The following is an 8,556-nucleotide window of genomic DNA, read 5'->3' as shown; positions in this document are numbered from 1 at the left end:
GAGTGTCTGACCGTAACGTTTGGAGCTTGTAAGAGGGCATATTACTGAGCCCCAAGATACCACCATCGTCGATTACTTTCGCAGAACAAGATCTTCCCGTAATTTTCGCAACGAAATGTTAGTTCAGTCGTGATATCTTCGCTGTCAAAGTATATAGGACATGCATGTCCGAGGTGCGAAACTTCACAACATTCGGCAGTGGGTCACAGTACAATAAGGTGCTGCGGACTCCTAGACATTGAAAAACGAATATGTGGCTGGTAGTGACTCGGATGATGTAACATAATGTAAAGCAGTGTGTTCAGTCGCCTGGTTTCTATGCAATCTTCACTATTAAAGGTTATGTTCATTTTCCTGTATTCTAGGGGTTAATCGCGAGTTCTTGATATTGTCTTCTTGAAGTTCACCACCGTTAATGTTTCACTACAAACCCAGGGATCCACACAAAAACCTGCGCATCAAATAAAGGTGGTGACAAAAGTCATAGGATAGTAAGATGCACATAGATGGCGTACACAACGTACAAAATGGCGGTGCACTGACGTGATTATGGCCGCACGACGGGGATTAACTGACTTATCGGTTGGACCCTAGGCGACTGGGAAACCAAGGCCTCGTCAGGTGAGTCCCGATGTCAATTGGTAAGCGGTGGTGGTAGGATTTGAGTGTAACGCAGACTACAAGAGGCCGTGGACCTAAGCTGTCAACAAGTCACTGTGCAAGCTGGTAATGGCTCCATAATGGTATGGACTGTGTTTACATGGAATGCATTAGGTTCTCTGGTCTAGCTGAATGGACCACTGACAGAAAATGGTTATGTTCGGCTACTTGGAGCACAGTTACAGCCATTCAGGGACTTCATGTTGCCAAACAAGTCAGGACGTCACTATTGTTTCCGACTGATTTGAAAAACATTCTGGACATTTCGAGAGAATAATTTGGCTGTCCAGATCTCCCGACATGAATCGCATCGTATACTTATGGGACATAATCGACACGTCTGTTCATACACAGAATCCTGCATCAGGTACACTTCCGTAACCTGGACGGCTAAAGAGGCGTCATGGCTCAGTACTTCTGCGTGGGACCTCCCACGAATTGTTGAGTTCATGGAACGTCGAGTTGCTGCACTACGCCAGCAAAACGAGGTCCGACATGAGACTGGGAGGTATCCCGTGAGTTTTGTTACTTCAGTGTAAAATGGCTCAAATGGCTCTGAGCACTATGGGACTTAACTACTGAGGTCATCAGTCCCCTAGAACTTAGAACTACTTAAACCTAACTAACCTAAGGACATCACACACATCTATGCCCGAGGCAGGATTCGAACCTGCGACCGTAGCGGTCGCGCGGTTCCAGACTGAAGCGCCTTTAACCGCGTGGCCACACTGGCCGGCTTCAGTGTAAAGCTTTTTCCACTGTCAACCAATGAAGTGATGTATAATACAACGGATTATCATGAATATTAGGTAAAAACATCTCTTGCAATTTCTATACAGATAGCTAATGTGTTATTCAAAACCCTATACAGTAATGAATAGCTCGTATTTCAACACCCATTCTGTCAATTTTATCAGATGATACTTGTATTCAGCGAGGAGACGTTACTGTAATGTTCGTGGTATTAACATTCCAATATGATACCAAACGTGATAGACATCGTACGATTGTACAATAAGTGGAGAATAAAAACAAAGTTGTCCTTTATGTTTCTCGCCGAAAAAGAAATTTATTTGATTAATTTGGTTAGAAGTAAGTAGTTCAACATGTGAAGGTACTTGATCACTTTCTAATTACAAGGAACCGTTAACACGTAACGTGCCAAGCCAATATTATCAACTCGAAAAGAAATAGACCAATGGGGTTAGAAATCAGAAGTTATGATAATTTATCTAAGAATAGAAAAAAATGATAATAAAGCAACAATCTCATTACATTACTTTAGATGATAAAGGATATACAAAGATAGACGAAACGAACAAGTGGTTATCAAGGTACTTACACAAACAACAGTAAATTTTGCAGGTGTAAAGGCTTCAAAGCAAAGAAAATTTTAATGGATTGTTGCAGCTGCTAAAGAGAAGGCGCGAGTACTAAGCAGACGATGCCAGGGACAACACTACCTAATTAAACTTAAAATTTTTGTAATTATCTTAAAGAATGTAAAAATATACCACTAAAATCTGGAATGCGAAACAGCTCAAAGCTAAATCGTCATGAAGGAAAAAAGATCAAAAATGTATGTTTTGTTGACACCAAATTTCATTCCATAATTATTTTTCACATCCGGTGAGGGTAGCAATGTAATCAGTGGACCTTCTTATTGATCTCCTTTAATCTTGTATTTTAATTCCAGTACTGAACGTTTTTCTTACTTCGGCCATCGATACTTCGGTGTACACATTGGGCAGTAGGGGGAAAGACTGTCCTTACTTTAAGCAATGCTTGATGAAAGCACTTCTGTCTAGATCTACCACCCTTATTGATCCCTCTTAGTTCAGAAGTTAGTAAAGTAAAAATGCCTCTGTTTTTAGTATTGGCTGTAGGATTAACCTTTGTTATATTTGTAGTGCAAAGAATTAGAACATAAAATAGCAAACAGTAAAACGCCGGTGACTTACACTGCCCTCTACGGGACAGGGTGTTTGTATAATATGTCACTTGTTATTTTAAAACGTGTTGTAATATTGGCTTACGTTGCTTATTTTAAGTTTACAATGTAAAATATAACATATTAGAACGAAAATTAACGTAAAGTAAGAAGACATTTACATCGATATTACACTGTCCTGCACAGTAACGTCTTCATTCACAGGACGTTGCTGGTTACTTAACTGTGCGGCTGGTCCCGGCGGAGGTTCGAGTCCTCCCTCGGGCATGGGTGTGTGTGTTTGTCCTTAGGGTAATTTAGGTTAAGTAGTGTGTTAGCTTAGGGACTGATGACCTTAGCAGTTAAGTCCCATAAGATTTCACACACATCTGAACATTTTTGGTTACTTAACAACGCGCAGCGTATCGATAACTGTCAAAGATGTTACGATATACCGAAAGAGGTCTAGCTGGTTTCTCTGAATAATTGCTTATAAGTTAACTGGCACACAAGAATAGTTGTAAAAGCCTATTTAGCTGTTATGTAACGCTATTCGTTACCCAGTCACATGGATAAAAATGAGTAGCATTTTGCAAAAAGATATACGAAAAATAAATGGTATGACACTGAAGGTTACCTATCGACATATGTAGCACATATGGGTACAACTTCATTATTAAAAAACTGACACATGCTATACATGTTGGACAATTAACTGCAAAATTATTAAACAGAGGACTAAATATTTAAATTAATGTAAATCCCTGCAAAAATCGAAATAATTTGTCTGTTTATAATAAAACTGTTCATCCAATAACTGAGAACACATTATTTTGAGCACAAGTCTCGATTTTTTTCCAATAAATTAAGGTGCAAACCCTATGGTGCTGTATGTAGAATTATTTTATTATTTTCAATTGTTTATGAAAATGTTTACTTTCTGTTTAGTTCTGGCCAGGAAGTGACTTGCTACTGGCAATACCTTCAATGTGTTCGCGGTATTTATTTGAAAATTACGGCCCGTTTGTCTATATAGCGCTTCCAAAAAAAAAAAAAAAAAAAAAAAAAAAAAAAAAAAAAAAAAAAGGTTCCAATGACTCTGAGCACTATGGGACTTAACTTCTGAGGTCATCAGTCCCCTAGAACTTAGAACTACTTAAACCTAACTAACCTAAGGACATCACACACATCCATGCCCGAGGCAGGATTCGAACCTGCGACCGTAACGGTTGCGCTGTTCCGGACTGTAGCGTCTAGAACCGCTCGGCCACTCCGGCCGGCCCCACAGGTATCACCTGAATCTAAAAATCTACTGCCATATATTGTTTTTACTATGTGCTTCAGCCTAATAAATAAAGTATATTGACGAAAAGGCCCACAGTAAGGTCAGTCGCTAAATAATCTATTTATTTATTTGGTCAGCCTCAGTAGGTCAAGCTAATATACCAGATGGCTATAATTAAACTTCCCTATTTAACACGTTATAACACGGAAACCATTTACGGTACGAGTACCAAAGTTTGCAGCATTAATGTCCAGAGTTTGCGGTGCATGATTTCCATGAGTCGCAGCGATCGTCCATTTCCAACGACGGCCATCATGTGCCGAGATTAGTTAACATGATTCATAGTCTCATGCACCTGACTTCGTGAAGTTCACGTGCTCCTCCAAAACACATTTGGAAACGGTCGAATTATCAACCGATCATTTCCAAATGCTTGGCCAGCACGATCACCTAATCTAACTCATTGTGATTTCCGTTTGTGGAGCTACCGGAAGGACAGGGTTTACCAGCGTAACATTCACACATGTGCTTATCAGTAACGCAGCATATCAAGAGTGTTAGCCAGCATACCTACTGACATGCTTCGTTCTGATGTGCAGAATGCAAACCTGATCTTTCAGACTTTGCTGGACACCGATGGGCGCAATATTGAGGTCCTTTTGTAGCAGTAATGATAGCGGTACGTAATAGTAAGATGTATCATAGCAGCAAATTAAATGTGTTTCAGTTGAATTGATTCTGCATTATTTCTCTTCCCCATGTCTTCGACAATAATGCTACCAAGTTGGGTCTCTTACAGTAGTTAGTTTCCATGTTATAAATTGTTAAATAGGGAAAGTTTAATTATAACCACCCGGTATTTTTCTTTCTTTTTGCTCTGTTCAACTCTGCTGTTAGCACTTTGTCTACCACTACAATTTTCCCCGTTGCAGAAGACAGTCTGCTCCGCTGTTCTCGCGTTATCTGATCAGCAGCCTCAAGTGTTGACCTCTGGCAGGGATTGTGGCGGCTGGTCGCAGCAGGAGGGGCCTGGCCCACCAATAAAACCGACCGCGCCATAGCGCCGACCGCGCAGGTCCGCGCCACAGCGGCGGACAATGGGAGCTGCCCAGCGGAGCGTGAGCTGTTTGCTGCCTGCCGGTGGCCGCGCTGTCCTCTGCTGTCCTGGGGCCGCTCATTAAATCAGAGCGCCACTTCCTTTGTGGTCGGCCGCCTCTGCACACGAGCCCACCGCTGCCGAATTGTTAACAAAACTACACACACACACACATACACACACACACATACAAACATGCTGCGTACGAGGACACAACTGGCGTTAGATTACATTGTATATTCTTCCTCTAGAAAGTCAAGCGTAAACCATTGTAGGTAATCTATGAGCTTGCTAGTAATACAGTAAGTTTCGAAACTTTTGAAACTGACTACAAATACCAACAAATAAAATAGCTTATGAGAAGGTCAGAGGGAAACTGCAATGGACTACAACCACACTCAATAAAATAAATAACAATTCTGTTCAGCAATGTGTGGTAACAAGAAACATGGGACTGCATTTTGATGACAAAAAACATTTTCACACAAAGTTTGTAATCTATTGCCAGGAAGCTCTCAATCTCATGAAAAAGACTAACTATTGGCCGAAGTAAGTTCCATGTTCCTCTACGCAACATCACATTTTCTCAGCAAGTCATACTTTCCCCCACAGAAGGTTACGCTTCAAATGACCTACATGAGTCCAGAGTGTAGCTAATCTAATTCAGTGTAATTCAGAAAAACCCAGCCGTACGTGTTTACTGCCGAGATTTACTAATGCAAACTATTCTCCGTGTGCGGAAAATCTTCTCGTAATATTAGGATTATTCCACTTAGACGTAATAATTACAAAGAGGAAGGTGCAACAGCGATTACTAAGAGGTGACTGAGAAAACTGACAGAGATAATAAGGGAAAAAGCAAAATACACACTATTTGCAAGTTTGGCAGGAGGCCTGGGACGCTGAAACAGCAAGATGCCTTTTTTACGTTTCTCAATATGAGGCGATGACTTCAAAGAATGTGCACTTCTGACCATAAAATTGTAACTTCTTGAAGGTGGCGTAATTTAAACGACAAATTGGCACAAGGCATACTACCATCTTGGACATGAAAACGAGTATCGTTTCAGCGTAGATGCACATAGCAGGTTGCAGTAACTTCGTCTGTATTATGTGTAGAATGTAAGATTAGTCAGCTCATTTAGAAATTGCATTTTAATCTTGACTGTCGTGTTGTGCCTCGTGTAAGAAGGAGATACGACTACCAGCACGTGTGAGAACTCTACAAGGGCAGGAGGCTGGCCTGTCGGGTTTCCCGTTTATCTTGCCGCGATATTTCTGTTCGAGTTACTCGGGCTTTACAACTGTCACGCAAATACGGAGCAGATGAGTTCTGATGGGCAGTACCCAACGCCACGCAGGATTCCAGAGGCCACACCCCACTAGGGCCCAACACTTATTCCTCGTATGTACGTGATGGATCGTACACCGACGTCACGTCTCTTGAATCACTGAATGGGCTTGTTTGCATGGATTACTTTGATTGAGCGGGTATGGACATATTATCATGTGCACTGATAACTGACGTAGCGGTACTGGACTAGGAAAGGTAGCTTTTATAACTGCTAATTTAGCTACAATGCAGGAAAAAGTGTCATTTTTAGAAGGAAATGATAGGAAGGAGAAGAAAAAATTGCTAGAAGAATACGTGTATTTTTAAAGGATAAATGAAACTACAGTAAGTGTAGTTTCACTTGCCCTGTTAAAAAAAATTATTTGTATATTTGAAGGCTTATGATGCTAAGGGCGCTAAGTAACAATATCTACTTTCTAGTTTATTCAGAATGAACTTTAGTCAGATAACATGAAAATAAGTATGCAATAACTCCACATTAACACTTGCCCATTGACTTAAGGAAACCAAGTTATATTTTGGCATGATTCAATAATAACGAATAAAATATGACTTTTCTAAACAAATGTGCTCTTGAAAGGCTAAACGGGCTAAGCCCACCTAACAAGTTTTGTCATATTTCTGCCTATAGTAATCATTTTACTGTGCATTGATAAAATTCTCTGTGAGACAGTTTTCGCTCTTCAGATAATTATTGCAACAGGCTATTGAGTTCTCTTCTCTTCCCTAAATACAATCCTTTTGCGCCAGTAACCTCACTGAATGCGATCGTTCTGAAATCTTCACTTCGCCACCTTTTTTTCAACACTCTTATCCCATCACCTTACTTCCCTAGGTGTCTTCTTTATCTGAATTACCCCAAATGTGGTAAATTTAATCCAAGAGAAACACCTTATATTGACCTTAGTTGTGGTAATGATCATATCGCCTGCTTGTTGAAAGTCCATAAAGTAACTACATTTCATCTGTAATGGTAAAATGTAAACTTTCACGGCCATAATTGTCACAATTAATAAAATTTTCCGGGCTATTATGCCGTGGTCGAAGGGATTTCAAGTTAAAATCCGACGTTACGTCCCCATCTAGGGAGGACATTTTCAAGGCGGATCGTAGTTTCGTTGAATGTCCTATTCACACCCTGGCTCGCTACTGACTACAGCAAAATTCCGCTTCCGCGAGCTCCTTCACAGAGGCGTAACGTTACATGTTTTGAACATGCGATCGTAATTGGCCGTTATCGACTGCCGTCGTCCGCTGTTACTATCATCCCATGGTGGAAAACTGGTACACATCTTCTTCAGCACCGGAATCCAAATTTCATTCAATTGTATGCCACAATCTCTATGGCATCTCTGTATAGCCTTTCGTGGCATTGTGATTTTTCTTTCATCTGAACAACTTGAAACGGTTGCTTATATCGAAATGTACTATGGTTTTCTTTACATCATCAGGAACAAACTGCTTATTGACCTTTGCTCATACTTTCGTTTAGAGTTACCAGTTTTTCAGTTACTTTTGATTGCTGAATTATTCATATCGTTCTCGCTGTCATTCTACACCCAACGAATACATGCAAGTTACAGACTACAAAATGGCAGGAACATGTGAAATTGTATTACCTCTACGTCCAGTATACTCAGCTCGTTACCTGCATTACGCATTAACCCTGTTTAGCAGGAACAAATCATAGGAGTTACTTCTCATGCCATGTACTGGTTTTCGTAGCACCTACATCAGTCATCATTGGAGACAGCCCTTTTATTAAGTAAAAGCCCTGTTCACATAGCTCCTAACGAAGCAGAAAACGCAATTTATTCAAAACTATCACTTAGCACCTTAAAAATGATAGTCGTTCAGGTGTAGTTTTTTTCACTTGGCTACGTGTCTTACTTTAATATTTTACCTCTTTCTAACACTGGTCCTGTTCAAGACAAGATTATCTTACTTAGTTACCCCTCCTTGGAACACGTCAAAAAAGTTTAAAATATATTGTTCAACTTATATTTATTTCTAGAGCAAATGTTGCCATTTGTCACGTAGTACATTACTTAATTTAACCTATATTGTTTTCGATGGTTTGTAAAACATTATTTCATTCATAATGTGTAAATTATACTACCAAGTACCAAAATATAAATGTCATTATAGAAAAAAGCGAAAGAAAATTAATCACAAATGTCACAACGAAAATCAGTTTCTTTAATGTATACGACTGCATCTTGGATCACACT

The sequence above is a fragment of the Schistocerca serialis genome, chromosome 5, assembly GCF_023864345.2.
Source record: "Schistocerca serialis cubense isolate TAMUIC-IGC-003099 chromosome 5, iqSchSeri2.2, whole genome shotgun sequence".
Lineage (NCBI taxonomy): Eukaryota > Metazoa > Arthropoda > Insecta > Orthoptera > Acrididae > Schistocerca > Schistocerca serialis.
Note: the sequence above shows the minus strand (reverse complement) of the source record.